The following is a 13,798-nucleotide window of genomic DNA, read 5'->3' on the forward strand; positions in this document are numbered from 1 at the left end:
CCCTCTCTGTCTTTCCCTCCTCTTTCCATTTCTCTCTGTCCTATCCAACAATGACGACATCAATAATTACAACAATAAAACAACAAGGGCAACAAAAAGGGATAAAATAAATATTAAAAAAAATTAAAAGAAGTTGAGGAATGATCCCTATATCCCCATTTTAAAGAAAGTTTCGATCACCAAAGGATGAGGAATCTGGTAAAAATACATGGTCAGTATTTGTTTTTATGAATTGTAGAGAGAGAGAGAGACTAAGACCCAGAGCTCTCATGTGGTAGTGTGGGAATTGAACCCAGGATACCTGGGGCACATGAATCCTGTGTTCTAACACTGAGCTATCTTGCTGGATCCCCTCTTTAAAATATTCACTCTTAAAATCTATCTCAGAGCCAGCAAAGCAGCTCACATGCATAATGGTCTTGCTTTGACATGTTTGAGACCTGGGTTGAAACCCAACCCAGCTCCCACAGCACTGGGGGAAGATCAGTGCTATGGTTTCTTTCTCTCTCTGCCTCCTTGTCTCTGTCTCTTTGTCTTTCTGTCTTAAAAGATCAACTCAGAGCCATGAATTCCTGGATAAGGCAAAAAAAAAAAGTGTTTAAGGACTAGTGAATAGCTTACCTGGATAATGTACCTCTTTTGCCACCTGCAGCCCTGCTTCACCACTTGTGAAGTGGTTATCGTTGGGGCTCAATGCCAGCACTATGGATCCACTGCTCCCAGTGGCCATTTTTGAATAAGTAAATAAATATTTAAAAAGAGTGCTTGTCAGCTGCACTGTGCATCCACGTTACCTTGGCTTTTGACCACATCTGTCCCCTCCACTTCACATTAGAGCTACCTCTCTCCAGCATCTGCTTGGCTTGTCTTCTGAAGGTTCTTTTTTTTTTTCCCCGGGAGCTCTCAGGATATGGCCAGTGGTGATTTGGGGGGAGTCATGTCCCCACACTTGACATAGGATCCCGGTTCAAGCCCCCGGCTCCCCATCTGTGGGGCAATCACTTCATAAGCGGTGAAGCAGGTCTGCAGTGTCTGTCTTTTTCTCCCCCTCTGTCTTCCCCTCCTCTCTTGATTTCTCTCTGTCCTATCCAACAACAATAGCAGCAATAACAACAATAATAACTATAACGAAAAACAACAAGGACAAGAAAAGGGAGAATAAATAAAAATTTTAAAAAATCATAAAAAAGAAGGCAGGGCCACAGGAAAAAAATGGGCAGGTATATAGAATTATGGATAGTTATAGAAATAATAGCCCATATCTGTGACCTTGAGAGAACCACTGCAGTTTCCAATGGAGGCACAAAACTCTGGTGATGGGAGCAGTGTGGAATTGGACCCGTTATATTCTGAGAGAGAGAGACACACACACACAGAGCGAGAGCCCACAGCCTGCCTAGTCTCCCAGGTCTCTTCTTCCAAGCACTAGAGTCAAAGCATGGGTGTGGCATATCTCGCCAAAGCAAAGGACTCTGGGGAGGGAGGGAGGGAGGATGGAAGACAGGATGAAGGGCCACTGGTGTCCTGGTGTGTCTCCTAGACACCAAGGGGAGACAAGAGGCTGTGCCCGTGGGTTAAAGACTATCCTATATACCATTAAACCTCAAATTAAAATAAAATAAAGGGCTGTGACACAGCTGTGAAGAAAAACCTAGTCCTTTCTGGCCCAACTCCCCAGCCCCTCCCCAGGTTCCTGCTGGGTCCTGAGATTTCTGGACCACACACAAATGCTGATACCCAACACTACCTTTTACAGAAAACAATAAAGGACAGTTGTTGAGAGGAGGCAGAAAGACCACAGCTGTTGGGGAGCTGGCTTGGCACTTTAGGACCCAGGTTCAGTCCTTGGCACCGCCACCAGCCAGAGCTGAGCAGGGCTCTAGTCCCTCTCACTCTCCTAAAACTAGATAAATATATTTTTAAACGTAGAACAGGGGAAGGTCATACATTCTAGAAGACATGCCCCACCTCAGTGGGCTCCTGGAATGGGTGCCAAGGCATGGTTCCCTGGACACAGCAATGAGCTTTGCTCATAGGCTGACCCTTGACCTCAAAGCCACTGTATGCAAGTGTTTGGATACTCTGACCTCAGCAAGCAATTCTCTTTCAGAGACTCGGTGGTTACACAGGCTCCTGTGCTAAACAGGAATCTATATGAGCTTTGGTCAGATCGATGGGGTAGACAGTTAATTGTATTTATATATTTTCTTCACATTTGGGAGCAACTCTCTGCCCTAATCCAGCTTCTGAGGTCTATTCTCAACTCTGACACCATGTTCTCACACACTCTTATGTCACCTTTATGTTAGCTGTTAAGCCGTAGCAAAAATTCCTAAAGTCAGGAGTTGGGCAGTAGCCCAGAGGGTTAAGCACAGGTGGCGCCAAGCATAAGGACTAGTGTAAGGATCCCGGTTTGAGCCTCTGGCTCCCCACCTGCAGGGGAGTCGCTTCACAGGCAGTGAAGCAGGTCTGCAGGTGTCTTTCTCTCCCCCTCTCTGTCTTCTCCCATCTCTCTCCATTTCTCTCTGTCCTATCCAACAATTACGACAACAATAATAACTACAACAATAAAATAAGGGCAACAAAAGAGAATAAATAAGGGAATAAATAAATATTTTTAAAAAAGAAATAGAAGATAGGGTAAGATTTATTAAAAAAAAAAATCCTAAAGTCCTGGGGCCCTTGCAACATACCTAAAACAGACCTCCTAGCTTCTGTCTACCCTAAGGTCCCTATTTTCTTTTTTTTTAATTTCTTTTATTTATTTTTTTTTATTTTATTTAAGAAAGGATTAATTAACAAAACCATAGGGTAGGAGGGGTACAACTCCACACAACTAAGGTCCCTATTTTCATCTGCTAGATTCCCACTTTCTGGTTCCTGTTTATTAAACACTTTGTCCTGCTTTTATATCTTACTGCTTTTCAGCCACCATGTCACAGATGTTACCATGAGCCATCTTGACTTCCCAGGGCAGATGACCTCACCAGTATGTTCTGAAACCTCACCTCCCCAGAGCCTTGCCCCACCAGTGAAAGACAGACAGGCTGGGGGTTAGGATCCACCTGCCAACACCCATGTCCAACGGAGAAGCAATTACAGAAGCCAGAACTCCCTCATCTGCTCCCCCAAAGACGAATTTTGGTCCATAGACCCAGAGGAGGAGAAATGTTAGGGGAAGATGACCAGAGGGCTCTCAAATCCAATTCTGTCAGGACCCAGAGAAAGAAGAGGAAAAAAGGGAGGGCATTCAGAAGTAGTAACAGGTGTGGCTTGGAAAGGAAGAGAAGGCAGGACCATAGGAAATAGTGGGCAAATAAATATAGTTACAGAAACAATAGCCCATGTCTGGGACCTTGGGAGAACCACTGCAGTTTCCAGTGGAGGGAATGAGGACACAGAACTCTGGTGGTGGGGACAGTGTGGAATTATACCCTGTTATTTTACAATTTTGTAGATCAGTATTAAATCACTAGTAAATTATAAATAAATTAATTAACATTCTACCACTCTCCCCACAAGTGAAAACATGAGAGCCAGGGCACCCAGAACCCACCCAGTGATGACAGTCACAGCTGTCACGCCTGCATATCTTCTTCCAGACAGAGAAGGAGGTAGAGACATCACAGCACCAGAGCTTCTCCTGCTGCCTTGGCACTTCCCATGTGGTGCTGGGGCTCAAAGCAGCCACATGCATGGCAAGACAGGTTCCCCATCTGCTGAGCTGTTTCTCTGGCCTCTCTAGTACTTTTGGTACCTAGTCATTAGTAAAAGGTAACAAAGGTGGTGGGGGGCGGTGAACCAGTTAACCACACGTTACTATGTACAAGGACCTTAGTTTGAGCCCCTGTTCCCCATTTGCAGGATGCAAGTCTCCCAAGCAGTAAGCAAGGGCTGCAGGTGTCTGTCTATTTATGCCTCCTAACTCAATTTCTCTCTGTCCTAGCAAGTAAAGGGGGAAGGGGAGAGGGTGGTGGGAATGGCTGCTGGGAGTGGTGGATCCTTCATGCAGGCACTGAGCCCCAGTGACAACCCCTGGTGGCAAAAGGAGGAGGGGGAGGAGGGAAAGAAAGAAGGAAGGGAGGTAAAAAGGAAGGAAAGAAAGAGGAAAGGGGCAAGGACAGGTGTAAGGATCCCGGTTCGAGCCCCCGGCTTCCCACCTGCAGGGGAGTCACTTCACAAGCGGTGAAGTAGGTTTGCAGGTGTCTGTCTTTCTCTCCCTCCCTCTGTCTTCCCCTCCTCTCTCCATTTCTCTCTGTCCTGTCCAACAACGACATCAATAACAACAATAATAACTATAACAATAAAGCAACAAGGGAAACAAAAGGGAAAATAGATAAATATAAACAATTTAAACAAAAAAGGAAAGGAAAGGGAAGGGAAGGAAAAGGGATGAAGGGGCAGTGGTGCAACTAACTGAGCAGACTGAGCACACACTTACCATGCTCAAGGGCCCAGGTTCAAGCCCCTAGCCCCCACCTACAAAAGGGATGTTTCACAACCAGTGCAGGGCTGCAGGTGTCTTCTTTCTTCTCCCCTCTTAATTCCCTCTGTTCTATCAAATTAAAAGTTAATAAATATAAGAAAAAGGAAGTTGAAAATGTACCCCTGCTATCACCTGGCAAAGATTAAAATATGGGTTGCAGAGACAGCTCACCAGACAGAGCTTTATCTAAGACCCAAGCTGGAGCCCCTACAGTACTCTCTCTCCTTCCTGCCTCCATCTCTCTCTCTCTTCTCTTCTCTCTCTCTCTCAATCTCTCTCTCCCTCCCTCCCTCTCTCCCTCTCCCTCTCTCTCTTTCTCTCTCTTTCTCCCATCCCAACTTCAGGAAGGAAATAAGAATATTTCAGTCACTTTTCTGCACTTACATACCTGCCTCTGGTTGGTTCAGCCTTTCTCTCCCAGGATGCACAGCAAATCCAAGAGGGTGTAAATGGAATTCATCAAAACTCACCCTGGGCCAGAGAGATAGCACAGCAGTAACACCTAGGACCAGCACTCACCAGGACCCGGGTTCAGTCCCCCGGCACCACCAAGAGCCAAAGTTCAGCGGTGCTCTGGCTAAACAGACCAAAAGCACCTGGCTCAGAAGGGACCCAGGGCTCAGGGGTCACCCCCTCCCTTCTGGTCACTGTCACCCTTGCTCTCCTCCTCCAGCTGCTACAGCTGTGGACTTGCCTGCCAAGGAGCTGGGGTGTCTTCAGGGTCTGCTTCAAAGCACTTCCCTCACCCACAGCGACTGGCAGTTACCCTCAGCCTCAGTGTTCATTGCTCCCAGAATTAGTGAGTCAGGGGTCCTTCCTGCCTTAATCCCTAAAGGGGAGGCAGATAAGCCAATTGATCTCACTTGTCCCACAGCAGAGGACTCTTGGGGGGGGGGGGGGGAGGCGGGGGACGATGGGGACTGGTGGAGAGACCAGACAGCAGGCAGGAGCGCCCTCTAAGGGCAGCAGAGCGCAGCACCACCCCCTCCTTGGCCACAGCTCAGAACAGGAAAGCAACTGCAGAAAAACTTGTCTTCCAGACAGGACACCCCCTCAGAGGCACAAAAGTTCTTCAGCCAAGGCTCTGAGGCTTAAACCATGCCGGCTCAGGTGGAGAATGTCCCTTGAAGAATGAATAATAGCACACCTGCCCCAGATTAACTCATGTTCTTTGCCACTGAGCCAGTAACATTCAGAAGAAGACCAAGACAAAGAGAATATTTTCATCCCAAGCTGGTGAGACAGCATCACGGTTCTACTAAAAGACTCTCCTGCCTGAGGTTTTGAGGTCCCGGGTTCTATCCTCAGTACCACCATCAGCTAGAGTTGAGCAGTATTCTGGTTAAATAAACACGTAAAAAGGGTGGGGAAGGGAGTCGGGCTGTAGCGCAGCGGGTTAAGCTCAGGTGGCGCAAAGCACAAGGACCCGCATAAGGATCCCGGTTCGAACCCCGGCTCCCCACCTTCAGGGGAGTCGCTTCACAGGCAGTGAAGCAGGTCTGCAGGTGTCTGTCTTTCTCTCCTCCTCTCTGTCTTCCCCTCCTCTCTCCATTTCTCTCTGTCCTATCCAACAACAACAATAATAACTACAACAATAAAACAACAAGGGCAACAAAAGGGAATAAATAAAATAAAAATATTTTTTTAAAAAAGGGTGGGGGAGATAGCTTAATAGTTCTGCAAAAAGACTCTCAAGCCTGAGGCTCTGAGTTCCCAGATTCAATCCTCAGTGCCACCATCAGCCAGAGCTGAGTAGGGCTCTGGTTTCTCTATGTCTTTCTCCTTAAAATAAAGCAGTAAACAAACAAACAAAAAGAGTCCCCTCATTCCATATGGCCCAATATTTGCTGAAATTTGGAAAACTCTGGGGTGGGTGGGGGAGAGAGTACAGGTCCTTGAAAAGGATGACAGAGGACCTAGTGGGGGTTGTATTGTCATGTGGAAAACTGAGAAATATTATGCATGTACAAATTACTGTAGTTACTGTCGACTGTAAAACATTAACCCCCCAATAAAGAAATTAAAAATAAATAAATAAATTCTGGTAGAGCAAATGCTTCGCCGTGCTTGAGGCTCTGGGTTTGAACCCTGGTGCCCATGGGAACCCCCTCGATGTCAGAGTGGAGCTCCATGGGTAGTGAAGACATGAGTCTCATGGGGCCCACATGTTGCTGCTGTGGTATCTCTCCTCTCTCATACACGAAAAAAAAAAAGTTACTCATTAAAAAAGTTACACCACCACCCATCTTATTTTCGAATTTTTGGTTTAGTACTGGGATGTTTACACTTTTTAGTGTTGGAGACAACTTGGAAAAAAAAAAAAAAAAGCCAAGCTTGAGAACTCCAGGCTCGTTTGTTTGTTTTGAAAGACTTACTTATCCTTTTATGAGAGAGTGGGGGTGGGGAGAGAGAAGAAACATAGCTCTTACACAGGCAGTGCCAAGGATCGAACTCAGGGCTGCACACATCTCCCCAGCTGCTCACACATTTTCCCTGGCAAGGCAGACTACCAGTTGTTTGTCCAGAAGTGGGAGACTCCCTTTGCTCAATCTTGAGAGGACTCCTGCCAAACACTCGGAGAGCTGCAGGGTCCCCTGTGGGGTCAGGGAGGCAGCTCCAGGCTAGATGGGGTGCTGGCTGGCAAGAGCCCCTGGCCCATCGAGGACAAGGGGCACCACCAGGTGGCAGAGTGCTGTTTCTCTCCCTCCCTCATCACAGAAACATAGACATAGGCCAAGAAGCAGCTGGTGCAGCTCACAAAACGCCTCACAGGAGCATTTCCTCAGCATCCCCACAGGACCCTGATAACCAGCAGCAGGGCTTTCTGTGACCTTCCCAATCCCGCCCCCCCCCCCCACACACACACACACAGAGACCACAGAATACTCAAAGGATAACATAAGCCTGCTGGGGCCGAGGCTTGCTCAAATGAATCACCATAGCTGTTGCACTGACACTCCTAACCCAAACGGGCATCTCTTGTCTCCAGTTCAGAGGCCTGGGCAGCTCAGCGAGCAGCCCACCTTCCATCATGGGTCTCTGGTCTCCATCCTGCTGATGCTACAGACAGAGACTGTGAATGTCAACACAGTGACCAAAATAAAAGGACACACGGCATCTTAGTGCCACCTTTAGAGCTGAAAGGGCCTTTAAGCTCTCCAATAATAACTTAAACCAAGGGCAGTGGGGGCGGGGTGGAGGGAGGGTAGATAGCATAATGGTTATGCAGAGACCTCAGGCCTGAGACTCCAAAGTCCCGGGTTCAAATCCCCCACACTGCCATAAGCTAGAACTGAGCAGGGCTCTGGTTTTTTTTTTTTTTTTTTTAATAATTAAAAGTAAAGAAATAAAAGTAAAACCACCCACAACCACCTAAAAACAGCCTCCATCAAAGCATATTCTCGGGAAACTATCAAACCGACAAGCGTGTTTTTCAGATGTGCTTATTTACTGGTGGGGCAGCAGGGAGGAAGAAGAGAGAAGCCCAGCATCACTCTGGCACATGCAGTGCCTGGGACTGAACCTGGGCGTCACTGCCTGCAAGTTCTCTGCTCCACCTCTGAGCCAACCCCCAGCCACAACCATCACAGCTGGATGTGGGGACAGCTGGGAGTTCAGTGGCTAGCTTACACGTTTCCTGCAGATCAGATCAGCTTTGTTCCAAGAGCCACTCCTCTGAGCTGTGACCTGTTACTACTGTGAGTCCCTGGCAGGGGTTCTGGCCCCAGTGATTGGGGACAACCCCAGCACAGGGGACAGGCAGGGTCCCGCTGCTTACTGGGTCTCCATCGAGAGGGGACATAGTCCCCTCTCGATGGAGGAAAAGACTCCCCGCTCCCTGCCCCCCCACCTGGGGTGGCTGTGGCTAGCTCTGCCCCCTTTCCAGACCCATGTCCACATGCCCCTGTCGTCCTCTGCCCACTTCCAGCCTGGCCACCACTTCCCTGCAGAACCCAAGTCAGTGCAGTGGGGAACCGGCCAACATTCCACAGTCCAGAGAGTTACAGAGCAGGGAGCAGCAGGGAGGGAGAAGGCCACTGAGGCCGCTGGGGGCTGGGAGGGCTGGCTCAGAAGAACCCCAACTTCAGGGGCCAAGCTGGGGTGGGGAGGGGAGTGAGGGAAAGAAGGGACAGGTGGCAGTGCTACATCCCAGGGACAGTGCCCTTTCACCAGTTCCAGCTCCAGTCTGGCATCTGGAACAGAAGCTCTTTCAGCACTCAGGAAAATTCAGTTTGACAAGGGAGGGGATCAGTGGGTGGCTGGTGGGGAAGCTGAAAGGTTTTCTGTTTGTTTTTTCTTTTCTTTCTTTCTTTTTTTGTAAAGTGCTGTACAAAAAAGATGATTTCTAGGTAGAAGTAAGAACACAGAACCTCCAGCTTAGAACCACCTTTTTGCCAAAAAAAAAAAAAAAAAAAAAAGAAAAAGAAAGAAAAGAACAAAGAAAAAGAGACACTGGCATTTGGCATCTGAAGCACTCACTACCCACCCCAAGGAGTCACAGAGGACAGGACGTGAAGGCTGTCACTGGCTTCCAGGGACAATAAGCAAACAAACCAAGACCTAGCAACAGCAGCGCCCACCCCATCACCTCACACCCAGAAAAGGAATCCACAAAAAAAAAAAAAAAAAAAAAAAGGAATCCACAGAACCGCAGATCTCTGAGGATGCCGGCAAATCTGCCTTGGGGAGGGGAGGTGCCTGCAGGGAGGTGGGAGGAGGGTCACCAAAGGCTGAGGGGTGAAGCCTACCCCCCCACACCCCTCATGTCCACCTGCAGGGAAGCCTTTTCTGAAAAGCCCTGTGCAGATATCAACCCCCACCCCTTTGAAGCCAGCCTGGGAGCCTGGGGACCTCACTGTCCTACCAACTTGTCCCTTCCCTACAGATAAAGGCCCTTCCCTCCACCCACTCCCTCCATGATCCCTCCTCTCTCGTCTTCCTGACCAGTCCAGCCTCCCTCTCCACCTCCAGGGAGCCAGCCTCCTGCCACCAGCCCTTGGTGGGTCGGGTGAACTGATGTGGAGTGCTGAGGTGTGGCCATGAGAAGAGGATCCTGGAAAGTGGGGGACGGGGGGGGGGGGGTCCTGTGACACCAAAGGGTCGCTATTTTCTTTCTTTCTTTCTTTCTTTCTTTCTTTCTTTCTCTCTATTTCTTTCTTTCTTTCTCTCCACTTCTTTCTTTCTCTCCTTTCTTTCTTTCTTTCTTTCTTTCTTTCTTTCTTTCTTTCTTTCTTTCTTTCTTTCTTTCTTTCTTTCTTTCTTTCCACAGCACTTACCAGCTTTGGCTTATGATGGTCTGGGGGACTGAACCTGGGGAGTCTCTGCATAATCATTATGCTCACCACCACCCCCCTTTACTTTTCTTCTCTCTCTGGAATAAGTTGGCCAAAGTCTTCCTGGGTGCCTAGACGGTTGAGAGAGCCGCCCCTCTGGGGTGCTGAGTGCTGGCCGGCTAAGTGCAAGGCCAGGGTGCAGGGCAGGGAGTGGGGTTCCCTGGGTGCAGACCCCCTACCTCCTGGTCCCAAACCTGCTCCCCCATCCCCCAGGCGAGGAGGACACACGGGATGGGGACACCTCGCCAAGGCAGTGGGTGTGCGGAGTCCCCGGGGTGTGGGAGTGTGCGGGTGCGGGGTCCCCGGGGTGTGTGAGTGCGGGGTCCCCGGGGTGTGGGGGTGCGGGATCCCTGGGGTGTGGGGGTGCGGGGCCCCTGGGTGCAGAGTCTCCCCCCTTCAAGCCAGGATCCGTGTCCCCAGGCGACGAGATGCGCGGGTTGGGGACAGGTCGACCGCACAGTGTGTGTGTGGGGGTCCCAGGGGTGGCTGCCCCGGGCTGCGTGGGTCCTTGGGCTACGCGCGGAGGCGCGGGGGTCCCCGGGTGCAGAGCCCTCCAGAGCCTGGACCTGCGTCCCTGGGTACGCACGGTTTGAGGACACATCGCCGGCACGGGGGGGGGGCTCCCCTGAGTGCTGGGGTCCCTAGGGTGCGTTGGGGCGGGGTGCGTAGGGCGGGGACAGCCGTGGGGCGCCTGCCTGGGACCTCGGTCGGGCGGCCGGCGGGCAGCAGCGTGGCCAGGAGCAGCAGCAGCGCTGTCCGGGGCAGGGGCGCCGGGAGCTGCGCCATGGGCACCCCGGGGTGCGCGGGGTGTGGCGGCCGGATCGCGGAGGAGTTGCCAGTTGCCGTCTGGTCCCTGCTGTCTGTGGATCCTTGAGTCGGTTTGCCCAGGTCAGCCGCGCTGCGCACTGAGAACTTCCCCCCCCCCCAACCCCTGCCGCCCAAGCTGCTCGCGGGCGCCCTCTGCCGACCATGAGGCGCAGGGCAGCGCGGGCGGGGCGCAGACTCAGGGCTGGGGTACCTCCCCACACACTCTTGGACGCGGCCCAGCACCCTCCACCTCTATCTGCACAGGATGCCAGAGGCTCACCCCGGACTCACCCCAGCAGCAAGCAAGAAGGGGGGCAGGGGCGAGGGCAGGAGCTGGGTCCCAGGAAGCTCTGGCAAAGGACTCCCACCTTGCCCCTCCCCAGTTTCTGTGACGTCAGAGCTGCTCTGCGGGGGGGGGGGGCTTCCACCTGCTGGTGAGCACCCCCAGCCCCCAGGTCTGGAAGCCTGGAGGCACCCAGGAGGGCCGCGCCTCCCCCTCCCCCGGGGGTGGGCAGGCCCAGGATGTGAGGGGGGGTTGGGGGGCGGTCCTCTGTCTCCTCTGGGCCTGACTGGCGGGAACTCACAGCCTGGCCTTGGCCCCATCCCTATCCTAACACCTCTGAACTTGATCAGCTCTGTTTACTATCATCCATCCATCCATCCATCTATCTGTCATCTATGGATGGATTTATCATCTATCTAATAGATACACAGAGGAAGAGACAGAGTGAAAGATCACAGCACCAAAGCTTGACAGCAGCAGAGAAACAGGGTCCCTCTCTCTCCCACTCTATCAAATAAATTAATAATACATTTGTATTATTTGATAGAGAGGGAGAGAGAGGGACCCTGTTTCTCTGCTGCTCCAAGGCTTCTTTTTGGCAAACGTCTCCATCTCCCTTCCACAGTCAAGCTCTGACTTCACTGGAAAGTGTCTTTCTTGGCTCCTCTCTGAGTCGGACAAGGACCCCAGGGTCCAATGCCCCAGCAGCACCTCCTGTGCAGTCACATCAGCTGCCAACACCTGTGTCTCCAGAACCCTCCTGCCAGCAAAGTCTGCCTGTGGGAATTCTTCATTCACCCAGCACACAGGGGAAGCTCCTGGTGTTTCTGCAAATATGTGTGTGTGTGGTGAAGCCCACCCCTGCTGACAGGACCCACCAGTGCAGACACAGGCGCGCCCTGGTGCTGGCAAAGCCGCTGACCTGGGCTGCAAACACCTGGAGCCCAACCAGGCCCCCTGCTTCCCTGGCGGCGGGGTGGGGGGGTGGGGGGGATGGGGAGGATGGGGGGGCTGGGTAGGAGATGGGGACTCACCCTCACATCCCAGTGAAGGGCTGGGGAGGCACAAGACCAAATTGACTGCCATAGGGTGTCAGATTTCAAAGGAGACAACTGGCCTGTGGGAGTCCTGCTTCAGACTTGACCACATACCTGACAGCAGGCTTGTCAAGGTCCCAAAAGGTACCGCAAAAAGACTCTTCCCTTTCTGCTGAAAAGGGCTCCAAAAACATTCTACAAGAAATAGCCAGTCCTGAATATGACCAGATCAAAATAAATAAATAAATAAAAGCGCAGACCCTGGAAGTTTTCTTCCTCTGAGCCATGTTTTAGTCTGTGTTGCTGCTATCACTGCACTGATGTTCTTCACAGTTTGGGGAGGGGGAGAGACAAGTAAACTTCACCTTGACATGGGAGAAGAAACAGAGATTGATCCTAACTAGCGGTAAAGTAAAATAATGCTTTGAGTGGTCCAGGAGGTGGCACAGTGGATAAGGCTTTGGACTCTCAAGCATGAGGTCCCAAGTTCAATCCCCGGCAGCACATATACCAGAGTGATGTCTGGCTCTTTCTCTCTCTCCTATCGTTTCTCATGAATAAATAAATAAAAACTTTAAATAATAATAATAATAATAATGCTTTGGAGACAGATAGTATAATGGCTCTGCAAAGAAACTCTCATGGTTAAAAAAAAAAAAAAAAACTCATGGCTGAGGCTCCAGTGTCTCAGATTCAATCTCCTGCACCACCATAAGCCAGAGCTGAGTAGTGCTCTGGTTAATATATATATAGTATATATAATATATATATTTTTAACCAGCCTGAACACTACTGTTTTTCCTTCTTTCTTTTTGGATAGAGACAAACTGACAGGGAAGGGGGAGGTGGAGGGGTAGAGACATGTGCTGTAGCATTGCTTCATGGCTCATGAAGTGTTTTCTCTACAGGTGAGACCCAGGGGCTTAAACTCGGGTCTTTGCGTACTTTAACACAGATTCTTTACCAGGTACACTACCAACCAGCCCCCAACACCAGACTTAAGGCTGAGGTTTCTGCTTTGGGCCCCAGCACATGTACCAGAATGGTGCTCAGGCTAGTTTCCTCTCTGCCTCATGACATTCTCATGAAATTAATTTTATTAGGACAGCAAGATTGGGGGTGGTGGGCAATGACACACCTGGTTGAGCATACATGTTACAATGCAGAAGGACCAGGGAGCGAACCCCTGGTCTCTACCTGCAGGGGGAAAGCTTCAACAGTGGTGAGGTAGGGCTCCAAGTGTTTCTCCCTCTCTATCTCCTTTTCCCCTCTCAATTTATCTGTCTCTAATAATTTATCTAAAAAACAAAAAGGCCTAGGTTGTTTTGGGGAAGTGGGTGGTGGCAGAACCAGAGGAAGGTGAGACACCAAAACCCTTTGAGGGAGAGGAGCAGTGTAAAGATTTGGAGCTTTGGTGCTCTCTTCCACGACACATACTAAAATTGGAACCATACAGAGAAGATTAGCACGGTCCCTGCGCAAGGATGACACGCAAATTCATGAAGTAGTTCCATAAAAGGGGGGGTGAGGGGGGGTCGGGCGGTAGAGCAGCGGGTTAAGCGGGTTGAGTCTAGGTGGCACAAAGCACAAGGATCCCAGTTGGAGCCCCGGGCTCCCACCTACAGGGGCGTGGCTTCACAGGCCTTGAAGCCGGTCTGGTGTCTTTCTCTCCCCCTCTCTGTCTTCCCCTCCTCTCTCCATTTCTCTCTGTCCTACCCAACAACGACATCAGTAACAACAGCAGTAATAACTACAACAATAAAACAAGAAGGGCAACAAAAGGAAAAATAAATAAACAAATATTAAGAAAAAAGCTCTGGAGCTTTGGTGGAGGGCTTAGGCGGGGAGTCGT

At 50.5% G+C, this 13,798-nt stretch overlaps 1 long non-coding RNA gene and 1 other non-coding gene across 2 annotated transcripts; one reads left to right on the plus strand and one right to left on the minus strand.

The window, feature by feature from the left end:
• Positions 1 to 569: 569 nt before the first annotated feature.
• LOC132542802 (uncharacterized) lies at positions 570 to 6,117 on the minus strand. Its single transcript, XR_009553771.1, has 3 exons — positions 4,867 to 6,117; positions 4,442 to 4,548; positions 570 to 1,897 (listed from the first exon to the last, which is right to left on the minus strand). It is a non-coding gene; the product is annotated as an uncharacterized LOC132542802 (long non-coding RNA).
• Positions 6,118 to 13,362: 7,245 nt separating this feature from the next.
• LOC132532501 (U6 spliceosomal RNA) lies at positions 13,363 to 13,465 on the plus strand. The gene has a single exon (XR_009544455.1). It is a non-coding gene; the product is annotated as a U6 spliceosomal RNA (small nuclear RNA).
• The last annotated feature ends 333 nt before the right edge of the window (positions 13,466 to 13,798 follow it).

The sequence above is a fragment of the Erinaceus europaeus genome, chromosome 13 (genome assembly GCF_950295315.1).
Source record: "Erinaceus europaeus chromosome 13, mEriEur2.1, whole genome shotgun sequence".
Lineage (NCBI taxonomy): Eukaryota > Metazoa > Chordata > Mammalia > Eulipotyphla > Erinaceidae > Erinaceus > Erinaceus europaeus.